This window comes from Erpetoichthys calabaricus, chromosome 5, assembly GCF_900747795.2.
Source record: "Erpetoichthys calabaricus chromosome 5, fErpCal1.3, whole genome shotgun sequence".
Classification (NCBI taxonomy): domain Eukaryota; kingdom Metazoa; phylum Chordata; class Cladistia; order Polypteriformes; family Polypteridae; genus Erpetoichthys; species Erpetoichthys calabaricus.
This window is the reverse complement of record NC_041398.2, coordinates 49,430,215-49,450,618: the sequence shown is the minus strand read 5'-3', so window position 1 is coordinate 49,450,618 and position 20,404 is coordinate 49,430,215.

Here is a 20,404-nt window from a genome sequence, read left to right as displayed (position 1 = left end):
AATGGGTAAAAAGAGACAACAGAAATTTTAATAATATGGCATTTACAGAGCAGCCATATTTTTATAGCAACCTAAACTTAAAGGAAGAGGACACTGAAATATCATCAGAAGGCAGGGGACCCTGGCATTTTGCTAGGAACTTGAATTTTTGTTTACTGGCATGTGCTGAGGGTGAGAATGACATCTGTTTTGGGAGTGCACTAAATCTGGACAAAAATTTTTGAACGCTTATCGAGACAGCCTTGGTGTCACAATCGCTCATAACCCATTAACAGCTGTGTTTGGTGTACAAAGGACAAATTGATTGTAAAAGCCTATACCATACTACTACCATGCCCATCTTTTATAAGTCATTAGGTAACTGGGGTTTTATATTATTTAAAATCCACATCTCTTCCTATCAGAGTTTCTACCAGTTTCCAATTTTCTTTGGATTGTGTAGGACACCATGCTAACTGACACTTTGTTTTTTTTGCAGTTTCTCTAAATGAAAGGCCTACACTTCTAATGGTAGTAATGCTATGTGTCATTTCATTTGTGAGTTGCAATGTTCTTGCCATCATCACAGGAATTTACAACTTTCTAGGGTGTAGAGGGTGTAGTAACACAGTCTGTTCCAACTCTGCTTTAAGACACACAGATGGTTTCTAAGAAATCAACAGAAGTTGGGGCACCTGTGCAAATTTGCAAGGCTTAATTTACTTTAATTGCAGCAGAACATCTATAGGTTGTAATCTATTAATTGTTCCCTGAAGAAGGCCCATTTGTGATATCCTGAAATTTACCTTTTTTCAGTTTTTGCCAACCTTAACTTTAAATGTAAACTTCTGGCAGTTTGCTGCTTACCTTTTCACCATTTTAGGTCATTCATTGCATTTCAACTGATTCATCTGGTTTGACTCTGTCCAAAACAGATATAAAAATGAACTTGTCTTAACCTAATGACTCCTGATAATGAAATATGAGCGGAAGAAGCTCCCTCAAAACTTTGGCAAGCTGAGGAACACTGTGAGCCAAGGAGACAAGCAAATTCGATCTCAAGAAAGCTGTACTGATTCCTTGATTGCAAAACTGACAAAATTAGGGGACCGAAATTATAACAATAACATGTGCATTATTATGATTAAAGGGAATTTGAAGGGTGGAAATTTTACCCTGTTTGGCTTAAGCAGTATCATGCTTCAAGGAGTGTCAACTTTAATGACCCAAAACAGGCCATTGAGGCCTTTGGCAATCTTCAGCTTAGTTTCACCTGTTTTATGATCCATTGCTGTCGTCTTCTTGGAAAAAAACTGTGCTTAACAATTTTTTCTCTCGGCATGCAGTTTCAAAAAAGAGGATTGGTGTCTAGATTTCACCTTCTTAGTTTTTTGTGTGTTAATATCATGTTGGTTTGAGACATTTGGTTTCTCTGTTTCTTTTAACACGTATATTTATGTAATAAGCTAATTTTAGGGAGATTTTATTATGCCACCTTAGCTATCTTCCCCCTTCTTTTTAGGATACATCGTGTCCAGGACCTCATACATTTGGTTCATGCGTGTGGAGACAACAGACCAGCATCTGTTGCATCGAAGATGTTGATGTTTTTTACTGTTGTTTTTTCACTTTTGCTGTTTGTAACAGCATTTTTATCAATGTGATATTTCTCATGGAAATACTCAGTACTGTGTGTTACCCCGTGTTTTTGGGGTATCAACACAATATTTTAATTTATTTATGTTTGTAAGCCCTAATGTTCAAATATAATGCAGTTATTTCATTGTCTCACAGTGGATGGTGTGGGCAGCTCTGTTGCTTGAAGGTCATCTGGTAGTCTGTGGGACATTAGGTGTTTAGTAGGTTTGCTCTTTCAGTGTCTTTGGCCGTTAATAGGCTTATTGTATTTCTGGAAATATTGTTTTCTTCTTTGTATTGTGTAGTCCTGGAAAAAATGTAACACACACCACACTTATTTCAAAGTATATGCAGGCTTTATTTGGGCAGTAGTTTAAGTGTGATTCTGGTCAGGTGTAAGAGGGTTTGGGTTGGATAGCATTACTGCATATTTGTGAAGATTAGTGAATTGGCGTGGGCACAGATTGTGGGGAGGGGGTTAACACTATTGGTTTGCCTTTGGAACTCTGTTTTGGAATCTGTGTGGGAGAAATGCACAGACTGACATCAGCTCAGCTCTGTGTTCCTTTGTTTATTTCTTGTGTATATCTATTTTGTTTTTCCTCCTCTTCTTTGTCCCATTCACCTTTTCAGTTACACTCTCTGCCTTTTCTTCTACTTCACTTATATAGCTAACATTACTATAGCTACTTGGAATGTTGCCAGCATCCGTTTCTGATCCATAAGTGTGCTGTCTCCCAGTTTAATTTTCCATTTTTGCTGTCTCATGCAGCTTGTGTTCAGTTTAATTCATCGCTTAATTCAATTCTGTGTTTTGCCTGAAGTTATCAAGTACACTGATAATCATTCAGGTCTGGATGGCAGTCAAGGGGGCAATCAGTAATTTTTCCATTAGTTATTTCCAGCTGTAGGTGTAAGATTTCAGGGCTGGAGTCACAGTTCACTGCCGTTGAGGGCACACATTCCTGTGTTATTGATCCTGACTATGAGCTACTGATTTCTAACCTGAGAACAGAATTGAACTCAATTCTCTCACAGAGAGCTCAATCTGAGATTCATTACACACACTCCAGGCATTATATAGCCATAACTAGGTCCAGTAAAATACCTATTCTTAAATGCAATGGTTTGCTGCTCTCTTTTCTATTCATAAAGAAAAAGTGCTCATTACCAATAATCAAAATGAGATTGATAAGTGTTATTTGAGCTCTATTCTGAAATATTTTCTGATCCTACCAACCCAAACCCTGTTGAATTTGCTTTTTATCCAACATGATCATGACTAGTCTTTGGAGGGTGAAGCCTGTATTTTAGATGTTTTCATTACTGTTTTCAAACTCAAGGAGGTTTTAGAATTTATGCACTTTGGGAGGTCTTCAAGCCCAGATGGGATGATGTCTGAAAGATTTTCCTCATTTTGGAAACAATCATCCATAAGCTTTTTATATGTATTGAGAGCAATCCTCTGTCTTTCTCGGATTGGGGGCAGTGTGGCCTATTATTTTCACAGCTCTGGGCTCAGAACGTTCCAGAATGATGTCCAGGTCTTCTATTTCATCCTCCTCCCTGTACTTCTATCTCCAGCTTAGGTCAGCTGATAGGTCCTGTAATATTCCTAACTTGCACACACTATTCTCACCTTTTGTATTCTTTACTAGTTGTTGTCCTCCATAACAAAAACTTTTACTGCAAATAATGCCATTTAAAGTACAAGCACCCATTAGGCATTGCTGACTTGATCAGTTTGTAAATGTCATCATTAATCTCTTACTTCTCTTGATTAGGATATGATTTTCAAGAACATTATTTTTACATCTAAAATTTCTATAAATCAACACTCCCAGTTTAAACATGTACATTGTTTGTATCTGATCTCCTTTACATGTTTTGCTAGGAGTCTTTCAGATGATCATTCTATGTTTCTCTGTTCCTTCAAGTCCTCAGGTACCTAACTTTTGACATATTTATTTGGAATCTTTCACTGTCTTGGCTTTTTAGCATGTTGCATCAGAGTTTCTTTCAGTTATCATTTCCTGTAAAATTCCTTTTGTTCCTTGAGTTATTCTTCTTCTCAACCATTCTTCCTATTCTTTCTCTTTCCAGTAGTGACAGTTCTCTCTGGGCAAAAAACCCACAAAATTAGCCCTAGCCTCTTGCTGGAAATCCTCTGATACCCCATTGCTCAATATATGGAAATTTTCTTTCTTCACCCCTCTATTACTGAAATTATATACTGCATGAATAAATACTGTGTGGCACGGTGGCACAGTGGGTAGCGCTGCTGCCTCGCAGTTGGGAGACCTGGGGACCTGGGTTCGCTTCCCGGGTCCTCCCTGAGTGGTGTTTGCATGTTCTCCCCGTGTCTGTGTGGGTTTCCTCCAGGTGCTCCGGTTTCCTCCCACAGTCCAAAGACATGCAGGTTAGGTGGATTGGCAATTCTAAATTGGCCCTAGTGTGTGCTTGGTGTGTGGGTGTGTTTGTGTGTGTCCTGCGGTGGGTTGGCACCGTGCCCGGGATTGGTTCCTGCCCTGTGTTGGCTGGGATTGGCTCCAGCAGACCCCCGTGACCCTGTGTTTGGATTCAGCGGGTTGGAAAATGGATGGATGGATGAATAAATACTCAATCCTGCTCCCTTGTTTCAAAATGATAGCCCTATGTGTAACTGGTTCACAAATATCTTGACCCCTGTAGCTTTTTTGTATTCTTATGCTGTGGGGTTGCATTTCTTCCAGTTGGTTGTCCCAATCTCATTGCATTTTTTTTTTACTACTTTAAGTACTTTTTGGTCACACAGGGCTGTGGGATGGGTGGTAGGAGATGGGTGCCATGAAGTAAGTGTACTTATCTTATGATATGTATATGGTTTGTAGATTGGCACTACTTTGTATTGGCTTACGTTTAATAAAACTTTGATGGCACAAAAAAAAATAGTGATCACTACACATTAGCTTGTACATCATTTATAACTCTGTTTGAAATGAATAATACTTCATCCACCCACTTATAGTGTTACCACCTGGTCTTATAAATATGATAATATTCCTGTCAGCTTTGTATAACTTCTAATGAAAGGAGAACTTTCAAAAGAGAACATTATTAAAAACAGAAATTTAACATAAAGATTATTATTTTAATTAAATATACTATTCATTGAATGAGGGCACAGCTGGAATTTCATAGTTTAAAGAAAAGACTGCTGGCTTTGGGTCATGTTGATTGCTATTGTAAATGAGATCAGAACAGATGAGAGAGGAAACGTAGAGAATCAAATCTTGAATTGTACCTTTGGCTGAGTGACTTACCTAATACTACTCTGGTCATGTCTTGATCCACTACCTGTGGTACAGCTGACGCAAGAGCAAGGTGGAGTTGTATATTCAAGAAGAAAAAGAAAAAAAATCAGGTAAACAAGACAGTTTTCTGTATCTTGCTTTGGTTAACAAATAATTATATTGTCCCAAGAAGCATATTTTGTAAATGTACAATATTATTTTGTGTTTGTAAAGAAGTAGTGTATATATAATTTGTGTAAATATATATATAATTCCACTGAAAATAAATTTTCATTGACCAAGTCTTAATGATATTTACTCTATGCTTACATTGGCAGCAGACTTGTGCTTGCTCAGAATTATCAGCTATAGAGCTAGAGGTGTCCAATTATCCCTGGTTGTTGTTCACTTATCCCATGTTCTTTGTAGTTTTGGCCCTGAAAAATTTTAATCTCTCACTTTTCAAATTGATAATATAAGTCTTGTCCAATAATTGAGGGGGAGAGACAGGTCTTCAATTTAAAAATCGATCCCATGAGGCTTTAGTTTCATGTTTATGATTTTCACGGATTATGCCAGAAGTAACTAACAATTTTTTAGCAAAAAAGCATACAATTTGAACATTTTTGAGTATACAGCTGAATAACTGACATGAATTATGCAACATGAGTAGCATATTTTTTTTCATGGATGTTTTTCACATCAATTGTTGTTGCACAGCATTGGTCACTATTATGTCCTAAATCTTTTTATCCATTCAGCATGAAAACATGAGATTATGTATCTATATATATATATATATTCGAGGGACGTTCAAAAAGCATCCGCACTCTCGTATTTTCGTTGGAAATGGTGACGACGGGAGGAGTAGTAATTGGGCATTAAAAAGTTTGGTATGATGCTGGGAAAATTGCATCGCAAAGGAAGGTGACTAGGTAGAAAAATTATGTTGTTTTTGAAATTCTTAATAAATAGAGTTAAAAAAAAGTGAGGAAACTTTCTGAACATCCCTCATATATATCGATCGATAGATAGATAGATAGATAGATAGATAGATAGATAGATAGATAGATAGATAGATAGATAGATAGATAGATAGATAGATAGATAGATAGATAGATAGATAAACTAATATCTATCTATTTCCCACAAGGAGAAATTTAGCTTTTTAGAAGTAGTTGTAGGAATAGTCTGTAGCCAATACTAAAGTCCTAGATAAAAGATCACATTACCTGTGGAAATGAGGTTATCCCATTCATCCATTTATCTTACTAACCTGCTTATCCAGGGCAAGGTCACAGGACAGCTGGAGCCTGTCTCAGCAATCACAGTGTGTAAGGCATAAAGAACAACTAGACAGGATGCCTCTATGAGTTTGTTCCATTATACATATTTGCAAGGTTATATACATTATTACACAGCTGAACATTTGTCATTTTCAAGAACCATCCTGAGCTATCTGTCAATTCAAGAAACTGTGACATATTCTTAGTTTTTGAGTTGGAGAATTTTAGAGCAAAAAGTCACACAGACATTTATACAAACTCAAACAGTCTTCTGGTTCTATGAGGTAAGAGCACTGTATCATAGTGCTACCTTGCTACAATGACACCTACATTCTGTAATGTCCAAATGATTAATAAGACTACATATATTTATTTTCTGAGCTGTTGTTAATGACCTTTTGACTCCTGATGGCTCACCACAGAACCGATGCAAAACTTTTCATTCACTTATGCAGTGATGCCCTTCAGCTGATGGACTTACTTTATCTTTAATGCACTCCTTTTTTCTGCCCATTTATAAAATGTAGTTCATCATCTGTTACTGTAACATTTACAGGTAAACAGTTAAGATGTGGCCTAATGTTTATCTGAATTGCACTACAATTGGTTCAGTCCCTTCCACCTCCAACTCTTTGTGCAACTCTGAACAAGATCATAACCCACATGTGCTTCAAATGTAAAAAGATATTTATAGTTTCTTTGGATGCTGTTCACTTATAGAAAGGCACTATATAAAACAAAGTAGTAGGTGGAGGGTTACGTTTCCTTGAAATCATAAAATGGAATAAAAGGTTCCGAAATGATTTTGCTTCACAAAGGATATTTAGTGAATTTTAAGCTTTGTGTAAGTCATTAAAAAGTGCAGCTTCGGTGCAGAGTATCTTTAGAAGAAAAAAAACTGAATTTGGAGTTACTTTTGTTTAAGGGATATCATAACTAGTAAAGAGTGTAGGTTAAATGTTAAATAGTACCCTGCAGCCATATAATGCATGGGGATAACTTGCCACTAAGTAAGGTGCCGACATGTGCAAGCTCTGCATGGCCACTTGTGGGAGTTCATGCTTGTGCCTATGACAGCATGATGAATTGAACAGAAAAGTTTCCCTGTGCATGTCAAGGCCTGCGGTGTGAATGTGCCTGTGTCCACCTCGATAAGTGAATGGAGTAGATGAGGTCATGGATCGGCTGGCTAATCTGGAAGCCCATATTTATTGAGCTGTCAGCCAACAGTGGTTGCCATTTGAACAAAACAGTGAGGTATGGAGGATGTCACTGTTAAATGTCTGTATGACGAGTAGAAATTTTGGCTTGAGTACATATTTTTCATGTAAATGTAATTTTTTGTATATATCTCAGAGTAATTATTCTCCTAGTGTAGGCATATAGAGTACATACAGTATATTTAGATGCATATTTTAGGATAGTTTTCTTTTGGTTTTGGTGCAATTGTTTAGTGTTTTATGTATAATACACGCATACCTTATTTTACTTGTAAATATTTTTTTTCTTTTGAGGCCTACGATTCTGTGTGTGTATTTTTTCATTGTGTTTTTTTTTTCAGAGCATTGTCTATATTGTAAATATTTTCTATTTTCATTTTGTCCTTTTGCCATTTATTTCTGTTTGTGTGTCATTGTTGAAGAACTGTATAACAAAGCCCGCAGTGAGACAAAGAATTGTTTTTGTTGTACAGCAACAGAATAAATTAAGAAATTGTACCTTTGTTTTGCCAACATTTTTGCCTCATCTCTCCTCTGATCTTGTTTGGTCCTTGAACTACAAGATATTTAAAGTATAGTCTGGTACCCCATTTCCAGTGCATGGGATATCACAATATGCATAATTATTTGATTTTCACGATGCATGCTCAATAATCCAGGTAAGGAAATCCTAGAAATTTGATTCTGTTCATCTGGACAAAGTTTTTAAGTGGGAAAAATATTTCGAGACTTATCCAAGTCTCTTCCTCAGTCTCAATTGACTGCAGGTTTCCCCAACCTTATAAACAGTACCTTTGCTTAATCACAGAGACTAGCACCATTGACAAAGGGCCAGTTGATCAGTGATATGCAAATTGTCCAGTTAGTTCAGGACAATGCTATTGACCGGACCACATACCACAGATTATACCCAGGGGAATCAACACCAAGTCTGTATGGTCTACCAAAAATACACAAACAGGGTGCTCCTTTAAGACCCATTGTCTGCATGATCAATTCAGTCATGTATAACATCTCAAAGTTCCTGGCCGCTGTTCTTAACCCGGTGGTAGGCAGCTCAAAACACCACATTCAGAACACTTTGGATTTCGTGGAGAAAGTGAGAGAGGTCATTATGGAGGCAGAAGAAACCTTGGTCTCATTTGATGTTACATCTCTATTCACTTGTGTCCCAGTGACTGAAGCAGTGGAGGTAGTACGTAAGAGATTACAGAATGACCCCACTCTCAGTAAAAGAACCTCTCTCAACGCAGACCAAGTGTGCCTGCTTTTGGAACTGTGTCTTCAATCAACATATTTCATATACAAAAGCCAGTACTACAGGCAGAAGCACGGGTGTGCCATGGGTTCCCCTGTTTCACCTATAGTAGCCAATCTATATATGGAAGAAGTGGAAAAGAGGGCTCTATCATCCTATCCTGGAACACCACCGAGCCATTGGTTCAGATATGTGGATGACACCTGGGTGAAAATCAGATCTCAGGAGGTACCACAGTTCACAGACCACATCAACGGGGTGGACAAACACATCAAGTTCACCAGAGAGGATATGAAAAATAACAAGCTAGCCTTCTTAGACTGTGAAATTTCCATCGTCAACGGGGGACATTTGAAAGTGGATGTGTACCGTAAACCCACACATACGGACCAGTATCTAAGGTTTGACTCTCACCATCCACTAGAGCACAAACTAGGTGTCATTAGGACTCTACAACACAGAGCTAACACCATTCCCACAGACTCAGAGGCCAGGGAAGCAGAAGAACACCACATCAAAAAGGCCCTGAGTAAATGTGGATATCCCAGCTGGTCCTTTGTCAAAGCAGGGAGGACACCTAAAGAACGCTCCAAGCGATTCATGAGAGAGGAAGGACATCCACTGCCTAAGTGAAAACCCTTAGTGATCCCGTATGTGTCAGGAGTATCGGAACAGCTGAGGCGCATTTTCTCGAAACACTAGGTCTCAGTGGCTTTCAAACCCCAAAACACGCTACACCAAAGACTGGTCCATCCCAAGGATTGGGTCCCACGGCACAAACAGAGTAACATAGTTTACGCAGTTAAGTGCCAGGAGGAGTGCCATGAATTGTACATCAGGGAAACCAAGCAGCCACTGGCTAAGCGCATGTCACAACACAGAAGAGCTTCCTCGTCAGGCCAGGACTCCATAGTCTATTTACATCTACAGGATAGTGGTCACTCCTTTAAAGATAAAGAGGTGCACATCCTGGACAGGGAGGAGCGCTGGTTTGAGAGAGGAATCAAGGAGGCCATTTACGTGAAAAAGTAACGACCATCTCTGAACAGAGGAGGGGGCCTAAGGGTACATCTGTCGCCATCTTACAATGCTGTGATTGCAGCCATTCCTCAACCCTCTATGAATGGTTCACACGTCTACTAATCAGTGGACAATTTGCATATCACTGATCAACTGGCCCTTTGTCAATGGTGCTAGTCTCTGTGATTAAGCAAAGGTACTGTTTATAAGGTTGGGGAAACCTGCAGTCAATTGAGACTGAGGAAGAGACTTGGATAAGTCTCGAAATATTTCTCCCACTTAAAAACTTTGTCCAGATGAACAGAATCAAATTTCTAGGATTATTTGATTTTCAAATCATCCTTAGATAAAAGCATTTACTTAACTAAGAATAATTTACATGAGTGCAAACAAAGTGGTTTTCCTCAGCTAGTATGACTAAAAATACACAAAAAAATAATAAAACATTGTTCATCTATCCATCCATTTTCGTAACCCAGTTATCCAGGGCAGGGTCGAAGGGCAACTGGAGCCAATCCTTGCAATCATCGAGCACAAGGCAGGGAGATCACCTGGACAGGGCGCTAGTTTATTATGTACCAGTATGAAGATATGTGTATTTTATGTCTTGTTGTTGTTTTTGTTAATTTAAAGATATTATTTTTTATGTTTTATGTTATTTTTGTTGGCTTCATTGATGTTAATGTATTTGTGCTCTGTCCCTTTAAATATGCTTATGTTCCTTGTTCCTTCTGGGTAGAGCTCAAGGAAGCAGGGGCACCCTGATATTACCGCTCCTGAGCCCCAACTCTTAAATTGGCTGAGAAGGCACAAGAGGTGGAGTTCATTGATTTCTTCTGCTTTTTTGAGTTTGTGAATTTTGCTCTTTAATGTGGTTGGGTTTTCTTATTTTTCTTGCTCACTTACAAGGATTGTGACTTTAGGACTGTATATTGGGGCTTATTTGCTTAGAATGATGTTTTAGGTAAGTCCTTATCACCCCCTTTTTGCTCTTTGAGCTTTTTCTTGTTTTTATACAAGCTGAGGGTTTACGGTCATCCCTCCTTTTGTGGGACATTTGCTATATTTTTGTATTTTTCTAGTTGTTTCTCTGGCTCCCATTTTCTGGCCTGCTGTAGCTGAAGCCAACAGGTAGTATTAGGGACCTGGCTGAGTTCAGGTGAGCCTCTGCCTTGCAAACCAGTTAGGATTCTGGCCTGCTCTCTTGCTTGTTTTTAAAGACCTTTTTGCTGTTGTGAAAATTTCATAGAGTCCAAAACAGGGTGAACACACCCACACACAAACACACCTTAGGGTCAAATTAGCAACATTAATTCACCTAACCTCTATGACTTTGGACTGCTTGAGGAAACCAGAGCACTTAGGGTATGTCTGAGCTAATATATTTTCATTTAAACATGGACTTTATAAACAGTTTACAAAAGTATCTGTGTCCACACTGAAATGCCAAAAAAGAATATCATGTAGACCATTGCCTACACTGAGCATGGGTGCATCACTGGAAACTCATTCAAGGAACTGTGTAGTGAAAAATTTTGAACCAAGTGAAAATCCAATTCCTTTGTGTTTTATGTGCGTTCAAAAGAATCAGCACATGCAGGACTCTGAGTGTTCACAGCAAGGAAAACGAAGAAATTGTTTAAGGTGACACAGCAAATTGCACCCGTGGCACATTGATTTGCTGATCACAGTTGTAAAACTAACTTAACTGAGAAATATATTTGCACCTACTGTATCTTCACATTACTACATTGTCTTTTTGTGTCTCTATTCTATATTCTTGTGAGCTCACCTAATTCAACACCCATCCACTTCATTAAATACCTTGTTGAATTGTAAGAGGACTCATTGAAAAACAACAGCAACCAGTAAATTATTTATCTTTTGCACAGTTTTGCAACATTCAAACAGTTTAAAACTCAATTTAGATTCATACAAGTAATAAGCTGTACAAGCACTATGGAAAGCAACTCTTCTATGCTCGTTAGGTCAGAGCATGTTTTCTTCTGTGAAGCATGACCAGTCAGTGAATAAGATGTTGCAATGAGCAGCATCCAATCAGAACGGGGCCATATAATAATCACGAACCAACCCTAGCACGATGAGGTCTGTGTTGATGTCAGAAGGGGACCTTGTTTTTCGATTTCCTGGATAATCCAGTTACTGATTGTGTCAGGGTTGTCTGTGTAGGTATTTGCTGTCTTGCAAAGGAGTCACCGCTTTGAAGTCTGGATGGTTGAGTATACAAACAAAACCAAGTTGTGATAAAAGAACTGCTGCTTCCTTGGAGGATGTCTGTATTTACCTGAAATTAACATGTTTGACAATATTGGTTTCTAATCAGCAGATCTATACTCATTAATGGTTGGTAACAATACATTTTGTTAACTTGTGTTTTCATTAATTGTTAAACCCAGGAAATTTAGATGTGCCATTGATTAAACTGATTGTCCAGGACTGACAACAGCAGGGACTGAAGGAGATTTAAACTCCTGGTCAGCAGAAGGCAGAGGGGACAGTCCACTGAGAACACTGCCAAGACACTCAGACAGAGCACAGGGGCTCGTAGGCAAACGAGGGTACCTGGCTGGCACAACGTGAGGCACAAGGACGGCAACACTTCCAAGGAGGAAGAGACAGCTCCACAAGGAGACGCCGGATGTGGGTTCAGCAAGAGAGGGAAGCAAAGCTGACAGACGAGAAATGAGGCGTGCCTAGGTCACAGCAACACAAGGAGCCCAGAGTGGAAGAGAAAGGAACAACGAAGAGACGCTGACAGGGATTCAACAATTTGACATAACGTCTGTTGGGAAACGAGTGTCCGGGGAACAGAGTGCATCCATGGACAGTTGAATGATTAAATGTTAGGGTAACACTGCGCAAACTGGATTCTGCACCACTAAAGGTTGTATCCTCCAATTCTTGCTTTTAACGGACTTTTAGAGTGTGGACTGTGTGTTTTCCTTTTAAAAAAAGGAAATTCATTCCTGATATGTTTAGATTTTGTTAGGTTCATTTATCTTTTTAATGTATTTTTTTATTGTCTTGTGTAATAGAACTTACTGTTGCTTTTTTTCTGAAATTACTGTTGTGTCTTTCATTGTGTGTTTACTCACCGCCCAATTTAAAGAAACCTGTGTGCTATTATTGGTAAATTTCAGGAGTTCTCAGTCTCTTAATAAAACTGGGTGGCGTAGTCGGATATTTAAATGGTGTCTAAATTAGATTACCTGTAAGTGTGACCAGACACCTGTTACATTTACATAAATCTTTTTCACAGACCCACACTGAAACGCCTCATGGTCATTTTCAGAAGTCTCTAGTTTTGAAGAGCATTTTTAGAAGTATTCATTTTCAGCAGTTGAAAACGGCGGGTTAGTGTGAGAGAATGGCGAAAACGAAGACAAATGTCTGTGTTTTTAAATGACAACTTAGTAGTGTGGATGGAACCCTAGAGGAAACCCAAGCAGAAGACATATTGTATTGTGGAAAACTACTGTGTAAGACACTTTTCTTATTGTATGTAAGACTGATTTGAATTGTCAGTGGAGAAAGTGAATAGAACTACCTGTTAAAATAATCACTTCAAGCTAAAGCCTCATAAAAGTATAAAAAGCAAGTTATTTGGGTGCGAAAAATGGTATTGAACTTAAAGAATCTTAACACTTACACCTCATCAATGTTTAAAGATAAGACTAAAATAAAATGCATTTTGAAGCTTAAAAAGGTTGTAGAAGATTGACGTAGTGTCATTCAGAAGTAGCAACCTAATTTAGGCATGGGATACATTCACTGAAAAAAAGAACATGTCAGGCTTTAGACACTATATTGTGTTTAAAGGGAAGGCAACATTTTTCAGACCTCAAATAAAATCCTCTTCCTTGATGTTAAAAATTAAACATTTCTTTCTGGTTTTATATATTGTAGATTGTAAATTATTACCATTAATTCACTTCAGACCATGCATTATTAAGGTAACTTAATATTTAATGATACTGACGGCTGTGCTTGCTACCATAAAAATGACCCGCTTACAAAGGTGTATAATAAAATTTCTTCCACCAAATGTAGTTGCTTCATTCTTTTGTACCCTGAGGCCTGCTTTCCAGTTAAAGCCCCAATGGTGAAGTCCATAACAATTTTTTCAAATTGCATATTGCAGTGATAAATGCTTGTGTTCCTATGTTACCTCCACATCATTATTATTACATTATTAATATTTTTATAATTGTTGTTTTTCTCATCTTAGTTTCACACAGTGTCAGTGAAAACCTTGTGAATACATATTACATTTAGGGCTCTAAGATTACAGAAAACTCTGAATGCATCCTCCCAACAGCCCAACTTAGCACCTGCTATAAACTATTGGAAAGGATGACACATATGAAATATTTTAGAAGAAAAATCAGTGGAACAAGTGGGCTTTAGGTTGAATCGAAACTGCATGGAGCAAGGTTTGTCAATTATCACACATACTGAAGCTGGATTTCAAAGGCAAATAAAAAAGCCTGTAGTATATATCGATCTTACACCACCTACAAAAGTATTATCCACATATTTCTAAGAGCAGTTCCCTGTGGCAGAATAGCCAAGTTAATTGACAACATGCTGAGTAACAAACTCATCCAGGGTGTTATAAGGAACAAAATAAGCAAGAAACAAAAACACAAAGTCTTCCTCAGGGCTTCGGCCTGGCTCCCCTACTCTATAATTTATCCATTTCTGACTTACTGGAGACATCTGCAGTTAAGTTTTTGTGTGCAGGCGATTTCACATTCTCCAACACACAAGATTGTCATTTTGGAAGAACTAAAACCTTGCTAACAATCTTAGATGATAGAAATGAACACTCCAGCCAACAAAAGGAAGGAAAGGAAAACATAAGTGAGTTGTTTCCATTTGAAGAACAGACTGGCTCACAGGGAAGTTTGAGTGTTTTTCAATAACACTCTCCATCCCTACAACCCATTTCCAAAATATCTAGGCATGATACTCGATACATTTTTGCAGCATACACAAACATTTGCACTAACATCTTGCATACACTATGTGGGACAACCTGGAGAGTAATAGCTACAACACTGTGACGATCAGTGCTCAGTCATATTACAAATGCATAGCTATTCACAGTTTGTGCCTATGGTAGAAATCAACAGCTTAATTAAAGAAAGCAACTTATCCTCAACCAGATAAATCAGTAATCAGGAGAAAAGCTGTTCATTATATCTCTTAATTACCCCTTGGCAAAATGCCTTGGGGGAGCATTCTTCAAAAGCAGTCTGTTACAGCATGGTCAGAAGGATTAGAAAAACAAAGAATAGAGGTTCATTTTATAAACTATTAAATTTACATAAAGTGTCAATCAATACATACATTTTGCTCTGGTTGGTTTGTTGGTTTACATCCAAATGACTTATATAAAATAAAAGTCTGGTATATTATATTCTGATTCACCCTTGAAATTTCTACGCATATAACAACTGTCTATTCTGGTTGTTTTACAGGGCATCTGCTGATTTCTTAGTCATCTCTTAGTCATCTTTCAGTACATTTTGTTGTTCACTTGACCTTAATCTGGTTTCCTGAAATGCCTGCAATTGTTTCTGACATTTATCAACCCTTTAAGCTATTTCTTTAAGATGAATATTATACTAACTTAAAAATATTCTTCCACACACCTTGCTCCATGATTCCAAGATGGACTATCCCAGACTCCCTGTCCTCAGGGATATCCCATTTTTGAAAGACAGATTTAAATCATGAAGATCTCCAATCTGGACTGCAAAAGACTTTAAACAAACATATTTTGACTGATTTGATTTGGGTAGCACATATCACCCCATACCACCTCATATCTTCACAGCATTATGTTCTGATTTCATATTGACTCGGTGCTACAGTATGTGCATGTCATATGATAAATAAATAAATAATAAACTACTCAAAATATTTTTTCCTTAAGGAGTGCTCACACAGCCAGTGATTAAGTTTTGCACAGCTCACCTTACTCTTTGGTCTTTGCTGTTCTCGACTTGTTCTGCACACTTAATCCCTTCTCCATCAAAGTTCCCATCAAATGTTTCATATATAAATTGTTTTGTATATAATTTATTCAGATAACCTTTACTTCCCTCAGACAGGGAGGAGCACTGGTTTGAGAGAGGAATCAAGGAGGCCATTTACGTGAAAAAGTAACGACCATCTCTGAACAGAGGAGGGGGCCTAAGGGTACATCTGTCGCCATCTTACAATGCTGTGATTGCAGCCATTCCTCAACCCTCTATGAATGGTTCACACGTCTACTAATCAGTGGACAATTTGCATATCACTGATCAACTGGCCCTTTGTCAATGGTGCTAGTCTCTGTGATTAAGCAAAGGTACTGTTTATAAGGTTGGGGAAACCTGCAGTCAATTGAGACTGAGGAAGAGACTTGGATAAGTCTCGAAATATTTCTCCCACTTAAAAATTTTGTCCAGATGAACAGAATCAAATTTCTAGGATAACCTTTACTTCTGGCATTAAAATGTATCTCTAATGTCATGTTTAACTTAGTAACACAACACAATGCAGGTACAACAATATAGTTAGAATGAAAACATGCTGTTCGTAATGCTCAAGAACAAAAAGTGAAAAGAAAGTGACATGCCACATTGCCATTAAGTGTTTTCTCATGATAACTCAGATGTGACAAACTCATGAAGGAATCAATAGCCCGACTCTACACATGCTGCTGCTGCTACTCTGATCTCTTTTTAAGGCTGCACAGGTGGCAGGGCTGTACACTCAATGGCTTACCTACTTATGGGAAATAAAGAAAAACAATTTAATGAAACTTCTGACACTGCAATTCCACAGAGTTTATTCATGTTTGGTGAGTAGTTGGAAGTCTTCAAGTTTAAACATGATTCCAAGCTTACATCATTAAGCTAACTTCTTAGCTTGAATTTGATATCATTTGTGTTAGAGAACGTCTGCTCACAAGAATAAGTGGACCCAAAAATCATCAAAATTTCAAACACTACTATTTTCAGTTGATAGTAATATTCTGGAAGGCTTTTCCATGTTTCGAAAGTCAGTTGGTCGTCCTTTCGATAGTTGGAAAGATCCATCCATTTGTAATTCATGGCTAAAGTCGTCTTTTCTCTTTTTCTTCTGCAAACAAATGTAGTTTTGTTTGAAGAGGGTAACAAAGCCTTTATTTTTACTTGTCATTACTGGGTGCTCCATCTGTAGACATGGATACCAATTTATTGATGTCAATTTTCCTAACAAAATTTCAGAAATTGCTGAGGTGAAATCTTCACCTCACATTTGTACTTTAAGAGGGATCAAAGACAGTAATTCTTCATGGATACTTTTATTGGAAACATACCATCCCAGAAGGCTAATTTGTGTGATTTCCTTCAGGTGATGACTCGTCACGTGCCAAAGAAAATACAGATGCCGATTCTATCATTAATCTGTTGATCTGTCACATTCTTACCAATTGTAAAGATTCTGTCAGGAACAGTATTTTGCAGATAGTGGAGTGTCTTTAATTTTTAAATAATATCTTCTTGTTTTTAATTCAGAGTAGAGATGTTTGGTCAAATATAAAAAGCAATCTAACGAGAAACAGCAAAACTTGCAGATTGTTGTATATTTTGCTTTAATTCGGTCAATGCTGTTTTTCTTCCTTCTCTGAAAGAATTTTTTTTTTTCCAAATGCGTCACACTTTGTTAAAAAGTGATGTTTGAGATTTGATTTTCTGTTATTGAATAACTTTTCATTGCAAACTGGACATGTTGGAAGACACATAGAGTTTTGCGTCTCAGTTTTAAATCACTCAGACGTGTAACAGTGCAAAGGTAACTAATATTACAAAATTGTTAATTTCTGTTGTGATAGTCTTCACCCTCACCCAAGTAAAGTCCTGAGTAAAGTTCATTCTGCTCGGCAGTCATCTGCCCTTCACTCTCCACTTCACTACTTTAACTGCACTGCATAATGTACTCATTACTCCAAACTCAGCTGGCTATAATATGTAAATACGAGAAAATGCAATAATGTTTACAAAGAATTGCGGGGCCTCATGCATAATGGTGTGTGTAGAATTCACACTAAAACATGGCGTAAGGACAAAAGCGGAAATGTGCGTACACCCAAAAAAATCCAGATGCATAAATCTGTGCGTTTGCCAACTTCCACGTTCTTCCACTACATAAATCCTGGTCAGCGTGAAAAGTAATGCACATGCACGTGCCTGCTGCCACTCCCCAAATTCCTCCCAGAATTACGACTCTTTGAATATGGATATCAATATAAATTGCCCTTAAGCTCAGTGTTCTGTGAAAAGACAATGGCAAAAGCATGGGGGTAAATAGAAGAATTTCAGCAAATACCAAGTGGAGGCAAGGAAAAACATACTATTTGATGGTTTAAACAATGGTATAAACAACAAAAAGAAGTTGATCGAGTGACATAGAGTGTCTTAGACACTCGAAAACTCAAGTCGCACAGTGCCCAAAATAAAAAAGAAGTTGTCATATATCAAAATCGCCATGAAAAGGCGAGTCGTAGCCCACTGTCTGAGTCTCATATGAAAGCTTATTAGAGTACAGAGAAAAATAAAAAATTGAGACACAGTGAGAAAAAAGCTCGAATTGTCAACTTTAATTGTGAAATTTCCACTTTAATCACATAGTTTATTTTGCCATTAAAGTAGAACATCATAAACTTCATCTTAAAATTGTTTAATTTACTAGTTTCTCGAATACCATCTTAACTAAAGTAGCATGTTAAATGCTTTGTTTTGTATGTGTTCTTCTATGTGCTCTATGTGTGTGAATCACTGCGTGCTTCTTAAATGGGCTTTCTCTGCCTCCGACAGGACACAGAATCCATTACATTTGTGATATTACAAGGCTTGATGGACTGATTGATTGCGTTTATAGTTCTTGGGATGAAACTGTTTCTGAACCGTGAGGTCAGTACAGGAAAGGCTCTGAAGCGTTTGCCGCATGAGAGCAGTTCAAATAGGCAGCATGGCTGAGGCAGCATGTGCTAGATGCTGTATACCGATAATTCTCTTTCCGATCAGCTGCTGTAGACACTCAGATACAGTGATATAAATACTCCGAGTGGTGCAGTGAGAGTAATATGGAAAAAGATGATCCTCTGTGGCAACCCTTAACGGGAGCAGCTGAAAGAAGAAGAAGAAGGTGCATTGAGAGTAACAACGTTAAAGCAGCTATGGTATTTGGAATGCTTTGGCTATTCAGTGGACTATTATGTTGTTACAGGTTAATTACAATCAGATGCCTTAAACTAATAAACAATATGCAGTTAATTTCAGTGTATATGATAAAACCGCGTCAGGGATGTGGATCTAGAAAAGAAAGGGAAACCATACTTAAACAAAAGCACTGCTTTGACGCTGGATGCTGCCAGTTTGCAAAACCGAGTGGAGAACTTGCATACGCCAGGGTGTTAGCTTTATACATCACAATTTGAGTGTGGAAACGGAAGTACACAACATTTTTGTGCGTATGCACCGTTTAAACATGAGGCCCCTGGTGATGATTTACCACAAAAAGTGTATGAAAAAATCCCAATAAACATTGAAGCGTATGTCCAATATCGGGTACTGATGAAAACTGATGAAAGAGGTTAAACGCAACAGAGACACGCAACGGACTGCCTGATTCACATATAGCTAAAGCAATATCTAAATGAAAAATAATAATATTAACCAATAAATAAAATATTTATTTTAACAAATGTTAATTTCAAATAATATGTTAAGACATAGGGTGGCACGGTGGCGCAGTGGTAGTGCTGCTTCCTCGCAGTTGGGAGACCTGGGTTCGCTTCCTGGGTCCTCCCTGCGTGGAGTTTGCATGTTCTCCCCGTGTCTGCATGGGTTTCCTCCAGGTGCTCCGGTTTCCTCCCACAGTCCAAAGACATGCAGGTTCGGTGCATTGGCGATTCTAAATTGGCCCTAGTGTGTGCTTGGTGTGTGGGTGTGTGTGTGTCCTGTGGTGGGTTGGCGCCCTGCCCGGGATTGGTTCCTGCCTTGCACTCTGTGTTGGCTGGGATTGGCTCCAGCAACAACAACAACAACAACAACGAAACTGTGATTGCTTCTACCATTTTGGGAAGAGCTGCAGCCACGCAGACAAAGAGCCACATGTTGCTTGTGAGCCACAGGTTGCTGACCCCTGGCCTACACAAACAGTACTAGTCTAGAGGTAGGGGCAACCCTGCATGTTCATTGATTCAAAAAGGGTATCACACAAATGAAAAATTAAAAATACATAATTCTGATTGGTCAAACTGTAAAACAATAAAATATATCTTCTGTATTACTTTTATTTTACATGTTTGAGCACCAGTAAAGTGAAACTCATAAACATAAATCTATCCACTCATGCACTGAATTCTCTTTGTTTCACTGTAAAACAATCAGCAAAAATAAAGCTGTCAGATAAATGTAGAGTAAATAACACTTTCCTGCTGTTGACAATGCATAAAGTATATGGCAGCATTTCAAGTGTTCTAGTCATGTTCACTGTGGCAGGTCACTACAACTCTCTGGACTTTAGCTAAGACAACATACATTTATGCATTCATACATGACCTGTTGAAGGGTGCTGAGCAATTAGTCATTGAACAGTAGTCTTCCTTGACATTGTAATCTGCATTATTAGGATACAATAGGATATCACATACTGTTATGTAACAAGACG